General features: G+C 35.9%; 1 protein-coding gene across 3 annotated transcripts in view; it reads left to right on the top strand.

Annotated features, from left to right (window-relative positions):
- The window catches only part of LOC135073718 (angiotensin-converting enzyme-like), a 52,829-nt gene that overhangs the window by 14,599 nt on the left and 23,710 nt on the right, over positions 1–14,520 (top strand). The window contains exon 1 of one of the 3 annotated variants that reach the window (XM_063967869.1): positions 7,700–7,838. The exons of the other annotated variants lie outside the window; for them this stretch is intronic. The gene's annotated coding sequence lies outside the window, so the exon portion shown is untranslated. Of the gene's footprint in view, positions 1–7,699; positions 7,839–14,520 lie in introns of those variants that run through there. 3 annotated transcript variants of the gene reach the window in all.

Below are 14,520 nucleotides of genomic sequence, written 5' to 3'. Positions count from 1 at the left end.
TCCATGCCTTAACGTTGCGGCTATAGTGACCTTAACACGAGTTATTTTTGTTTAATGACTCATTGATCCGGATATCAAAGTACCTATTTCTACGTATCGTCTAATTCATGAATTTAATTTGCGTAGGTGTATTGTACACGTTAATGATGTTATTGTTTTCTTTTGCTTCCCTGAAGCCCTGCGGATATGTGTAACAGTTGCAACGGGGCGTCTTAGCTAGCTCAGTCTGACACCCCGCTGTTTAGTACTAAGTCCCAGTTCGCCTTCTGCGATGAGGGATGTGTACCTATCCAGGATGCCTACAGGGATATTCGACCAAGGAAACGCACAATCAATAACACAATGGCACTTTATAATTCAGGTTCCACAATAGTTTACTTATTCTAGTTTCACTGACTCTAAATTACTATTATTTAGATAATGAGCAAGTTATTCCACAATTACAAATATACTATGACAAGAGGGATAGCGACGCGCCCGGTTCGCGTCCCGAGACTAGTTTACGTATCCGCGAGAGGGGCGGCGCCCTGTGCGAGTTTTAGCGAGCGTTAGTTCGGATACTTATAAACTAGGGGGGTAGGACGGTTCGCTCCCAAATCGGTAACCGAGGTCAACGAAGTGGGGATTCGTGCACCGAAGGTAAAAGGCTTGGGACCTACGTGGCGAGTGGGGAGGAATTACAGGAAGGGTGGCAGCGGGATTGCTACCGCAGGTCGGGATTGAGTAAAGCATGCACTCGGTAGGGATTTGGATGTGAATACAGGCAGCGATGGTTCGCTCGTGTCGCGGAAACCGCGCGAGCAGAAAGTCCTATCGAGCCAGGTTAGTGGGAACAGTGAGGGCAGCTATTCGCTAGGGACTCTTGCGCAATTAACCGTAGACGCGCGCGCGATCGTCTGGCTGTTGCGATGGCTCCCGAGCGAATGCTAGGCGCCCGCGGTCGCCGCCGTCTCTTATAATTAGCTCGGTCCGTGCGGCGTGCGGCCGCGCAGCCGTAGGGTTGTCAAAATCTCTACGCTGGGTGCTAGGGCTGTCGATGCGTCGCGGGGCGCGTCACATCCTCCCTTGTTTTGGAGATTTTTACCTGGAAAAATCACAAGTCTGGTACATAAATGTTCTTCAAGAACAACTAAAATTCATGTCAATAATAAGTTATTTTTGGGTAATTTCATAACGAGTATAAATTAAAATGTAAAACATGACTGAACTTGTACTTGATCATTAGCCCAATAATAACTCTTTATTCAAAACATGACAGTACATTTATTTACTTATAACAATATTAGCTAACTTGGTCTTGAAACAATGTTTTTAAAATACCTTTAACTTTTTTGCTTACAATGAACTAATTTAACGCTAATATTAGCTAACTTAGTTTTGAAACACTGTTGTTAAGATAGGTACCTTTAATTTTTTTTGCTTACAATGAACTAATTAAACGCTAATATAAGCTAACTTAGTTTTGAAACAATTTTATTAAGATACCTTTGTTTTTTTTTTTTGTTTACAATTAACTAATGAGCTAATTAAACGAGTTGTTTACTTTGTTATTACGAGTATTACTTGAAATATTTCTTTAATACAATAATAGTATTCATGGCACTTGTTATTAATATTTCTATTTTACTAGTTTAATTATTTAAATTACCATACTCAGAATAGGCATCTGATTAATGTTAATAATTTCTATAATTATTAAAAGTTATACAAGATAATGGCAGTTAATGGGTTAAGTTTTAATTAAAATAATATTATTTCGTAATGGAATGCAGCCTGACGCGGCGCGCAAACATTAGGCAGGTAAAATCTAGTTATGAGTCATCTAGTAAGCGAGCGCTGTTGATCGCCCGTGGCGAATAGAAAAAATACATGTTTCTCTGATAATATGCAAATGAGCTCGCTCGGTGAATCGTTCTTACAATGTTTGTTTACTATTTAAAAGTTATCGAGAAACTGGTAGTACTATTGACGCGTAGCAAACCGGTTTGTTATTTATGTGAGTTTAGGTTGCGAGTTACGAGTAAATAACAATGTGATTTGCGTCAATAGTTATTTAACGAGATTAAATAGAACAATTGAACGATTTAAATTATACAGGGCTACTATGTAATGTTATTTAATACTTATAGGTTATTGATATATGATATTTAACGAGATTAAATTCGAGAACTGAATGATCTAGATTATACAGGGTTACTATGTAATGTTAATTAATACTTTTACATTATTGACTTGTTTTTAATATTGATTAATTTACTTTAACGAGAACTGACTAGACAATTACTATGTATTTTGTATCTATCTATTAGAAACCTAACTTAGGTATAAAGTTAAGCTACGAGTAAATGTTACTGGCCTTGTTCAGCTGGTTCTGGATTTGGCCGCGCCTCTTCTTTCTCCCCGGCCGCCTCCTGGTCTGGTCCTCAGCTCGGGTCGGCTCCTCTCCAGGGCCGGACTCGCGCCAGTCCAGGTCTTGTGGGTGGTCGACGGTGTCGACATCGAGGATTTCGGTCCAGTCAGTGGACCGGTTTGATGATTTGGGTAGTGATCTACTTGGGTCTGTAGATGCCATGCTCCAGGGTTTGCGTGCGTTGTTAACTTGACAAGTTTTGCAGTTCTTGACGTACGTTGACACATCTCTGAACATACCGGGCCAATAATATCTCTGTGATATTTTGTTCAGTGTTTTTGCTGTTCCTAGATGGCCTGCGGTTGATGTATCGTGGTTTTCTTTCAGGATCTGGTCTTTTTCTTTGTTGTTTATGCATAATTTCCAGTCTGGTGATGCTTCTGTTTTTGGTCCGTATGCGTGATTTGTTATTTTCCTGTATAAACTATTATTTGACATTTTATAATCTTTGTTTCCGTTTTTCTGTAGTTCTTGAATTTTCTTTTGGATCCAGTCTTTTAGTTTTTCTTGTGTTAAGCGTGTTACGTGTTTATTTATTACTTCTTGATTGTTATGGTTTCGTGAATAGTCTTTTTTCTTTATTGGTTTTTCGAGTTCAAGTTCGTGTTCGAGTTTTATCTTGTGTTTTTTCTTGCTTGTCAGTGTTTCAGCCATTTCGTATGTAGGTACGATGTTGACTTCTGTAGTTTTTCTTGACGTTGTTCCCACTTGTTCCCCTTGCTTGGTACTATCTTTAGGCCATTCTATTTTGACTCCTATTCTGTTTAATATGTCCATGCCGATCAGTATACTCGTGATTCGTGGATGATATAATACTTGGTGGTTAATTGTTTTTCCCTTTATATTAATTTGCAAGTCTAGTGCTTCTTTAATTCGAGTTGTGTGCCCATCTGTCATGCTAGCTGTTATGCTTACTGTTTTCGGTTTCAGGTTTCTTTTCACGAATTTACTGTACACTTGGTCGTTGATGTATGATCTTGTGGCGCCGGTGTCTACGAGTGCTTGATATTTTTCGCCTAGTATCGATACATCTACGAAGGGACGGTTATCTTTAATTTGCGGACTTGTGTTCATTGTCATGGCCTGTGTGTACTCAGTTGTTTTCTTACAGCACTGTTTACTCATTTTGCCGATCTTGCCACAACCGTTACAAAATAGTATTTTCTTACTTCTGCAATCTTTCATCGAGTGTCCTTGTTTTCCACAGCTCCAGCAGCAAGTATTTGTGTTGTAATTGTGTATGTATGATGCCGTCTCCTTGTGTCCTTGATTTGTGCTTGTTTCGTGGTAGTTATTTCGTGGTTCTCGTTCTGTGAAGCTAGTTTGACGTTCTGCTGTGACATTTTCATAGTCGTTTGCCAGTTGTATTAATTTGCTTACCGAGTCTGCTTCTGATTTCTTGATATAGTACTTGTATTTTGCGTTCATGTTTTCGTAGATTCTAGTTATTTCTTCCTCTTTTGACATTTTTGCGTATCTGCGCATGAGTGTTTGTATTTCAATGAGGTAGTCTGTGAATTTTTGGCAGTGATGTTGCCTATAATTCACTATTTTAGCTAACAGGTCACTGTCACAGCTCACAAAGGTCAACTTGAAGAGTTCTATGAATTCGTTCCATGTAGTAAACGAGTTTTTATTATTTCTATACCACAGCACAGCTTTACCTTTCAGGAATCTGGGTAGCACTTTGAGCACTTTATCTGGCTTGACCTCGCCCGATGACATTAGTTCGTCCAGTTGCTCTAAAAACTCCACTGGGTCGTTGCATGTGTCAAAACTTATGTTCCATCTTGCCGTTATGCTTTCAGTCTGATCTATGGTGTACGACATGTTTGGTTCTTGGTGCATCTCTGTGTCTTCGAAATCGGTTTCTGACTCATTTCATTGGTTGACGGGATTGCTTGGTTCTGAGTACTTCTGTGAGGTTCTGTCTCAGTTCTTGTACGGTTCTGTTCTCCGTTTTTATGTTTCTTCTTTTGCACTCGTTCTCAAGTTCTGTCTTCTTGAGTTTGTATATCCAAGATGTCGGTTCTGACATGTGTGTTTATCAATTTGGTCGGGTGCGAAGTTTTGCGTTCCTTTTGGTCTTTCGCTTCTCTAGCGATCTGGTGGTCCCTGTAGGTTCCGTGGGTTATTTAGTTGGGCGCCATTGCAACGGGGCGTCTAAGCTAGCTCAGTCTGACACCCCGCTGTTTAGTACTAAGTCCCAGTTCGCCTTCTGCGATGAGGGATGTGTACCTATCCAGGATGCCTACAGGGATATTCGACCAAGGAAACGCACAATCAATAACACAATGGCACTTTATAATTCAGGTTCCACAATAGTTTACTTATTCTAGTTTCACTGACTCTAAATTACTATTATTTAGATAATGAGCAAGTTATTCCACAATTACAAATATACTATGACAAGAGGGATAGCGACGCGCCCGGTTCGCGTCCCGAGACTAGTTTACGTATCCGCGAGAGGGGCGGCGCCCTGTGCGAGTTTTAGCGAGCGTTAGTTCGGATACTTATAAACTAGGGGGGTAGGACGGTTCGCTCCCAAATCGGTAACCGAGGTCAACGAAGTGGGGATTCGTGCACCGAAGGTAAAAGGCTTGGGACCTACGTGGCGAGTGGGGAGGAATTACAGGAAGGGTGGCAGCGGGATTGCTACCGCAGGTCGGGATTGAGTAAAGCATGCACTCGGTAGGGATTTGGATGTGAATACAGGCAGCGATGGTTCGCTCGTGTCGCGGAAACCGCGCGAGCAGAAAGTCCTATCGAGCCAGGTTAGTGGGAACAGTGAGGGCAGCTATTCGCTAGGGACTCTTGCGCAATTAACCGTAGACGCGCGCGCGATCGTCTGGCTGTTGCGATGGCTCCCGAGCGAATGCTAGGCGCCCGCGGTCGCCGCCGTCTCTTATAATTAGCTCGGTCCGTGCGGCGTGCGGCCGCGCAGCCGTAGGGTTGTCAAAATCTCTACGCTGGGTGCTAGGGCTGTCGATGCGTCGCGGGGCGCGTCACACAGTCAATATTTACTTTAGATGTAGTTTAATTACGTTATGTTTTTAACAATATGAATTTTAAAATTAAATTGATCGTAGAGTCTTCTCTAAAGGTCGCAAATAAAGGATCGTAAAATCTTTATAAAATGCAAAATGCTATTTTTTGGAGTACAGCTAGGTTCAGATGCGCGCCGTGATAAAATCTTATCGATGATTTTAGACGACAAATGTATGGGCTTATCGAGTAAAAGTAAAATCGTTAAAATGCCGCGACAAAATTATCATGGGTACAGGAAGACATAACTCACTTTTCATGGGCTAAGCTCTAAAACACATTTGTTTGTTATGTCAAATGATAATTAACTCGTAAAACAATCACTAAATATTTATCGGCTGTATTAATTTCTCCGATAAGTCCAAGGCAACATTACAGATGTAAGTATGTTAATGTTTTAGCGGTTTTCCTCGCCAGTTTGAATACCGTTGGCTAGTGGTAACCTATGATGAGTCAACGTCGTGGACAGGGTACAATCGTGCGCGAAACTTGATAAACAATATTATAGTCTAAAAGATAAAAGTTGACCAAGTCAGTCAGATTCTCATATCCATTTTGTAGAGTGCGAGATGAGGCGGCTCTGAGTATCAGATGGCAGGGTGTCTAAATGCAACTAATAAATCTCAAAATTAGTGAGAGGTGAAAAATTCGTCTAAAAGAAGTGTTGAAAATTAATTTCCTACCTAATTAAAGCCTAGATTCAGTTCAAGGGCTGAGAATCACTGGTCTTGGATTTTAAAAAAGTGAAAAAAAAACCACATTTGATAGCTGAAAAAATAACACATACCTACCTATGTTGAAGCTTTTCGTATTCCTTCATCAAGTTCAATTTAACGTTACAACAACAACAAACATTAATTACGACTCCCCATATTGTGTCATCTGGTGTTAAATGTACCTGCTAAAACTCTACATATGAGTGAATATACGTAAACATTTTGTTTAACGTCTTACAGGCGAAACGAATTAAGTTTCAGAGCTTGTCATATATTCTGTGTAATGGCCGTTTTCACCGAGACGAATGCAAAATGTAAAATTATGTTGATTATGTTACAATTTGACACGGAGAGGTGAAGAACTTGAGACATATTGTCATTTGCACATTTGTTGTTCTGCTTTGTTATTAAAATTATTTCAGTCCAGTCAGTAATTTTGAAATGGGCACCAAAATATCCGTTTATGAAAATACGGTAGAAGACGGCACATGAAACTTTTCTGTTCTGGTATGATAAAGGTGACTGAGTTTCTTCTGCTACTTACTTCTCAGCACCAACCCTTGTATGTTGTCCCGAGGTGATGGTAGGTTAAGCCATATTTGGGACCTGTATGAGTGCCCTGAAAAGGGCCTACATACAATTACTGTAATTACAATTTGAAAATGAGCTATATTTTGCAACAACAAAAAATAATTTGCGCTCAATTATTGTACATCCTCATTATCTACGTACTTACTTCTAGAGATCTAAAAAATCGAGACCGCTTGCCTAACATTGAATTTAACCATATCGAAAGGTTTCTATTTATTTGTTTGATATTTCCAAATAATCAAATTAATTATTTTCCAATACTTGGTAGCACTTCTCTGCTGGACTGTACGACAACAAGCAGCGGTGACACTCAAGCTCGCAAGTCAATTGTCACCGGCATAACCGCATGTAAATGAGTCAAAGATTAATCGCCAGTTAAGATGATAGGCATTAAAACCTATAGTTAAATTGGATGATTGATGAGAGATGATTTTATAACATTTTGTACGTTAATTTTTAATATGAAACTAACTATTCCTGTCACAAAAAGGTTAAGAAAACACAAATTACAAGGTTAAGAAAAATCATAATTCAAATGTTTAACAAATAAATGATTTGATTTGATTTGATTTGAAAAATTATTAAGAAAGAAAGATGTTCCCTTTGATTCATTGGTTAGATTTCTCTTGGCACAAGGATTCTGGGTTCGATTCCGATTATATGAAAGGTATGCATTAAGAATCTGGGCTTCGGAAGGCCCGTAGCGCTACTTTAAAAATGTATCAACAAAATAGTTTGTTTTAGTTACTACATTTACGTGCGTAATTAATCGTTTATGCTAATTTTGTAATAATTTCAGCGTTTATGAGTTATTAGTTAATCATGCGATAAACTGAACATGCAAAATCACATCTGTATTAATTTACAACCGATCATAATAATATCTATGGCCGAATCCAATTTTATCGATCGCTGCGCGCGAGTGTGCGTCGCGCTCTGCTCAGTCATCGGCCGGCGCGCACCGGCCAGTCGCGTCGACTCCAAATTCAAATTCAAAAAGTTCGAAAATTCGCGCATGGTTTCCATTTCTGAAATTTAAATGACAGTTTGTTTTTAAATTGTGACAGTTCTGTAAGGTGGGTTTTCTATTTTTTAATTTAAAGTTTTTAGTGGCCCGTTTTAACGTAAATATTGATACAGGTAAAATAAACGGTTGTTTTTTTACTAAAAATATTATTTCAATATTTATAATTTTAAGATTTTTCTTGTAGTGAAAGTAGCAATTTAGTTTTAATTCATTCTCATCTTCATTTAATTTGTGAAATTAATCACTACGCTAGCGCAACCACTTTCTATTTCTTATTTTTTCAATAAAATAATTTGAATTTAGTTTAAATAATCTGAAAAGGATTTACTTTCATTCCAAAGTTTTTGCAAAAAAAATGCTTTTTTGAAATAGTTGATGAAATTCATCAACAAATTACCAAACTGTCTGAAAATATACGATAAAACTAAATAATATGTTGTAATACCATTTCCTTCATATTTATTACATTAGGCAATTAAAAAAAAACTGGAAAAGATTACTTAACCCTAACTAAACCCATAATCGGTTGTCATTTTAAAATAATTAATTAGCAAGTTTCAAGTAAATATTGTAGATTCTGTGAGTAGTTAGGCAATACACTTCTATGTTAAATCGTACGTGTATTATTGTATCTTTTGTGTGATGCAGGCATTGCAATCTTCGCAATAATGTCAAGGTTCAGTTCCCAGCTCGTGCAACCAAACATGTAAACAAACAATTTCGGTCTTAGCATTTAAATGTTTGGTTTGTATACTTTTCCTTAAAAGTTTGCATGCTTTGGTATTTATTTGTAGTCAAGTAGGAATGTGGTTATTTTAGCTTTTTTTTTATTAAAGTCCACGGAAAAGTTTGCAATTTTAATAAAAAACACGTTTTTAATTTAAACATCAAGCAGAAGATACTTCCAATTCCATATTTTAAAATTATCAGGTTAAATGAATCTTATAAGAAATCAACACTACATGTGAAGCCGGAATGATAACTTTAATTTCTATTAAAAGATGATTTTTTTTTGTAAACGTTAATAAAATAAGGTATGTCACAATCCAATCGGTTATACCCATCTGGGTTTATTTACTCCCCGGTATTTCTAATTTGTAAAGAAAAAAAACTTAAGTAGTTAATTAACTATTGTAATTTTATTTTGTGTCGAAAAAAAAAATAGTAGTTAGGCTAAGAAGCTATTGTTATTTGAGATAAAAAAAACTCCGTGTGACCTCCTGGCGTGAACTCTTCAATTTCTGATAACTAATTGACTATTTTATAAAAAAGAAACTGCCCAGCGTTTATCAAATACTTTCAAAAACTACAATATCTTGATTGAAAAATAGATTTTATGTTTTTAAACCGAAATCCACTATGTCAAACAAAAGTCAAACATTATCATCGTTGACCCTTTGAGTATGGAACCCAAATCTACTTAGATTGAGTCAGGTTTAAATTGATATTTTGTTTGTAATTAGTAACTTAGTATCATTAATCATTTTGCAAATTAGTCATGAGGGGCTACCTACATCTCTCGGGGTGTTTCCCGATTTTATGATAGCTCATTATGATTCTGTGATATAAGTAAAAAAATATAAATCTGTTTTTAATTATCTTCTCAGGAGTTATCGGCATAGTTACTAATAATGTAATAAAATCAGTAAATTGGCTGTAAAACAAGTAAATTATGACAAGCATTATGGCTGTAAAATATGACAAGCAATAAGCACGATAAGCTAGAGTTAAGAAAATACTTCATGCGATACGGTAATTATTTTCAGATATTTTTTTTTATTATCTACAAGTTATTTGATTTACCTAATTACATACTTCAGAATAATCCATAAGTGAGTGGACTATAACTACAGTTGTTATGTGAGAAGTCAGAATGTCTGTCATCTCATAAAATGCTACATATTATGCTGTCCTACATTACTATTTTTTTTACAAATTTTAAGATTCAGTAAAAACGGCTTCTATGAGTAAAACAGGATTAATCCCGTGGATGTGTAACCTTTTAAACTATCGGATTATTACACGTAACTACACGTATACTAGTTTATGAGATTGTCACGTACAAATCATGATTAAATAAATTATTTGCGAATTAATCACGTACGTACATTTTGTAAGCAAAAATTTTGCAAAGCTAACTAAAATTTTCCTTACGGCAAAAAGTCATCCGGTATGTTTCTTACTTTATGTTAATAATTGTAATATTGGTGTAATAAATAAAGATATACAGGGTGTCCCGTAATGTAACGTCAAGCCGAAACTGGGTGTTGAGGCAAGTTGTGCTGGTTATCAGAAAAATATAAAAAAAAATCTATGTGGCATATTTTAAAAATAATAGGCATTTAAAAAAAATCAAAAAATTCTACTCCAGGTGACGGTCCTTTTGCTCGTGTTGCCACAAATCTTCACTTTTTCTAAATTTTTTTTTTGTTATGTAACCCTGAATAATGCTTCTCTAAATTGTTATTAAAATTACAAAACCAGCTGCTCCAGCTTGGATGAAAAAAATACATTATTCTCAAAAAAAAATTCAAAATAAAAATTTTGCCTAGTTTAAACTGACTGTACTGAAAAAAAAATGTACTACGCGAGTGTGGCAAGTGACGTCATAATTTGGCGCATTTAGTAAGGATACCAAAATGGTATAACACTTGGTAAATTTTTGCTGTAATTGTCGACAATTTTTGGTTTTTTGGAAATAGTCCCGTTTTTAACTTTATTTACCTTGGTTAAAAATTATTATTCTAATGTGCCCAAAATTCAAGTTTCTGTGACTGACTGTACGGTAGTCAGTCACAGAAACTTTTGTCACCATGACAGTAATTCGTAGTTGACATACTGTGACAAAAGTCACCCGTGCGCGCGTGTCTTTACTACCTGCTCTGCCTGCACTTGTACTTGGTAACAGGGATAATAAGGATATGAAGTTTCGGTTATGGATACGGTTACGGATATTAGAATAATATTATACCGGTTTCGGTTACGGTCACGGATATGAAATTATTTCAGATTATCCGAAAGTCTCGGATAATTTCGGTTACGGAATTATTAGAATTTCAAAAATGTAGGTATAATACAAATAGCAAGATGCTACGTGAGCGTGACCCACATAGCTACTTTATGTACCAACTAAGACGACACCTATGTATGATAAAGGTAAAACAGGCTGGCATATTAGATGGTGCCAGCGAATGCCAGACAAGTTGGTAACAAATATTAAGATTTAAGGTACAATTCCAAGACGGGCCGCAGACCGCAAACTGCAACCGCAAACTGCAAAACTATGAAATCGGCAGCGCGGCATTGCAGCTGCGGCGTGTATACTGCAAATTTCATAGAGTTTTGCAGTTTGGCCTTTATCCGAAACTATCCGTAACTTTTGAATCAGTTTCGGTTACGGTTATGGACATTTTTTATTTCGGATATCCGATAGTTTTGGTTACGGTTACGGATATCCATAACATCCCTGCTTGGTAAGACGGCCCTCTCCGTCCCGCTCATACCTTTTAAAATGGCTTCTCCACCTCACTTAAGCCAGAAACTTACAGCCTTACTTATAAAAATCAACTAATCAACGTCTAAGCAACTAATTAACTAATGACTCGTTAACTTCTTAATCAGTAATTAAATATTTCTCACTTATAAACACTGCTTAAGCGTCACTTAACTAATCAACTCAGTGTTGCCAGTCGGGTCTAGTCAGAAATTACCAGAAATATAAAAAAAAGTAACCTTTTTGAATAAAAAGTAACCTTCATACGGGGGGGGGGGGGGGGGTGCGGAGCGGGAGCGATGATTGTGTAAGGTTGTTCATGGATGGAAAATGTAAATACAATTGATCATCGAAATTCGAAAAGTGACCAGTCGTATAAAAACGTTTCATGGATTTGCATTTTAATTTTATTATCGAAAAACATTCGCTAAAACTCATTTTTTTTAACAAATAATAAATCAAATTCAAGTTTAAATGCACTTTATGACATAATTTTTAAATTGTCACTATTAATATTTTTTACTGAATAACCTGTAAAGTTAATTCTACAATTTCTGAAAAATCACCTAAAAGTAACCTTTTCATTAGTGTAACCTAAAAGTAACCACAGCAGTTCAAAAGTAACCTAAAAGGTTACAAAAGTAACCTTCTGGCAACACTGAATCAACTGTTAATTAGAGTTTTTCTTTTTTAAATCCACCTGAACCGAACTTCAGACCAGTTCTAATGCCAAAATGCCGAAAGCCAATGCTAAAATTAAGAATAATAAACGTCAAAGTTATGTCAAATGAAACGCTGTCTGTCAGTCAATTGTCAAGTCTACAACAACAAACAAACAAAAGTACTGTAGCGACTATGTCCCACATACGCCATATTAAAATTATGTACCAATTATAATAATATATTTGTTAGTTTTTAGCGCAATTTTAAGGCATGGTAATTTTAGTTTCTCACGCACATGCACCCTTAGGAAGCCTTTAGGATTTTATTGTCGGAATGTTTAACTCAAGTCTTTTTAGTGTTTCGGGTTTCGCCGACGTAACATGTGGTGTATTATTAGTCCATTGAATTATTTTAACTGTGTAGGTATTAAGAAACACCAACCGTTGTAATGTCTATCTATTGTTATACTTTCACTTTGTATTATGTTTGCGTCAACCTTTGCCATGTGTTTCATGCTATTTTTTGTGTGTATCTTCGCGCAGCGCAGCAACACAGCGCGTTGCATGGCACGTCACGCATCAGCTGTTAACTTTTTGATCCGCCATTTTGGTAATTAGGGCTTTAAACAAGGATCCGACGCTGTTTAACTTGACAGTTATTTAAGCAGTCACTAAGAAGTTGGTTAACACTAATTATCGTTTTTAAGTTAAGATATTATTTAATAGACCGTTAAACTGTGTCTTAATTTTAATAAACGTTTATAAGTAAGGCTGTTAAATTTTAGGCACATTAGAATAATATTTTTAACCAAGGTAGATAAAGTTAAAAACGGGATTATTTCCAATAAACAAAAATTGTCGACAATTACAGCAAGATTTTACAAAGTGTTATACCATTTTGGAATCCTTACTAAATGCGCCAAATTATGACGTCACTTGCCACACTCGCGTAGTACAATTTTTTTTCAGTACAGTCAGTTTAAACTAGGCAAAATTTTTATTTTGATATTTTTTTTGGGAATAATGTATTTTTTTAATCCAAGTTGGAGCAGCTGGTTTTGTAATTTTTATAACAATTTAGAGAAGCATTATTCAGGGTTACATAACAAAAAAAAATTTGGAAAAAGTGAAGATTTGTGGCAACACGAGTAAAAGGACCGTCACCTGGAGTAGAATTTTTTGATTTTTTTTAAATGCCTATTATTTTTAAAATATGCCACATAGATTTTTTTTTATATTTTTCTGATAACCAGCACAACTTGCCTCAACAGCCAGTTTCGGCTTGACGTTACATTACGGGACACCCTGTATATTAATTTTATGGTGCATAATACAGGCTGACAGACGTATTTTGGGAAATGACTCTACAAGACTACTTTGTCTTACCTAAAATCGTAATCGGCATACACACATTAAATAATCATAACGTAAATAAGTAAAAAGCAATTAAAATTTTAAAGTATAGTGGCAAAAATATATTTTTGTAAACAATTTCCGATAATATCGTAGCATCTGGCGTTTGTATCCGTAATCATATTAAATACGCAGTTGTATTCGTGTGAATGGTATTGTTTTACAAACTTTTTTATCTCACATCACATTATGGCATGATATTTACAAAATATTACTTTTAACTGGCGAATAAAGATTAATTATCAAATGCTTTGTCATTAAAATCATCGTGAAAAACAAAATCCTTAAAAACTTATTACAACGCATCTTTTGTTTTTGTGTCATTTTAAGGATTTTAAAGATTTTTTCCTTATGAATTTGATATACTACCAATTAGGTAGTAAATTAATTGTTCAATTAAAAATAGCAAATATCACCAAAATACAAAACAAATGCAGTCTAAAATATTACGTCATTTACTTAAAAATATGCATCCTTCATTGTAAGCTGGCTGAAACAAAAAAAAGACCCATTTTCGTGAAAGGAGGATACATAACTAATTTTAAAGAAAAAATGCAGTTCCTTTTACAACAAGAGGACGTACAGTTTGAATCTGGTTAATTCTGGTTCCGAAAAAAAAAGTAAAACTTCAGGCCTTTGCCCCCGCTAGGGACAACGACTTGGCACTCTCGAGCATGCCGATCGCCTTTTTGTGATGTCAGAACCTGTTTATGATCTGCCGATTATTATGCAAGTAGTGACTAGCTGCCGATGACCGAGGATCGTAGGCACTAGTTGCATCTACTGCAGAATTGCATATTTTTCTTGATGCTTGACGATTTGAAGATTCATAAAAATATTTTGTTGGATTATTCTTTATTTGAAGAACCTTGAATGGTTTTTTACGAATTTTTTTTTTTTACGTTTGCCTTTGGATTTTCCCCGCCATCATTTTGATTCGATCAGTCATCTTTTATGTTCCTCGAGAGTAAACAATATTTTTTTTATCCTAAACTTTGAAGTGATGATTAGTTCAATTCAATTTTTTTATGCGACATAAGGTACCCAATATCTTTCCCCAAATAAATAAGATACAGACAAATATATTTTTGGTTCATTTAAGATAAACTGTTCTTGTTATGTCTACCATAAGCGAGCACACAAATGGTTTTCCTTAATCTCCT

The sequence above is a fragment of the Ostrinia nubilalis genome, chromosome 8, assembly GCF_963855985.1.
Source record: "Ostrinia nubilalis chromosome 8, ilOstNubi1.1, whole genome shotgun sequence".
NCBI lineage: Eukaryota > Metazoa > Arthropoda > Insecta > Lepidoptera > Crambidae > Ostrinia > Ostrinia nubilalis.
The sequence above is the reverse complement of the archived record's forward strand: the minus strand, read 5'-3'. Positions and strand labels throughout refer to the sequence as shown.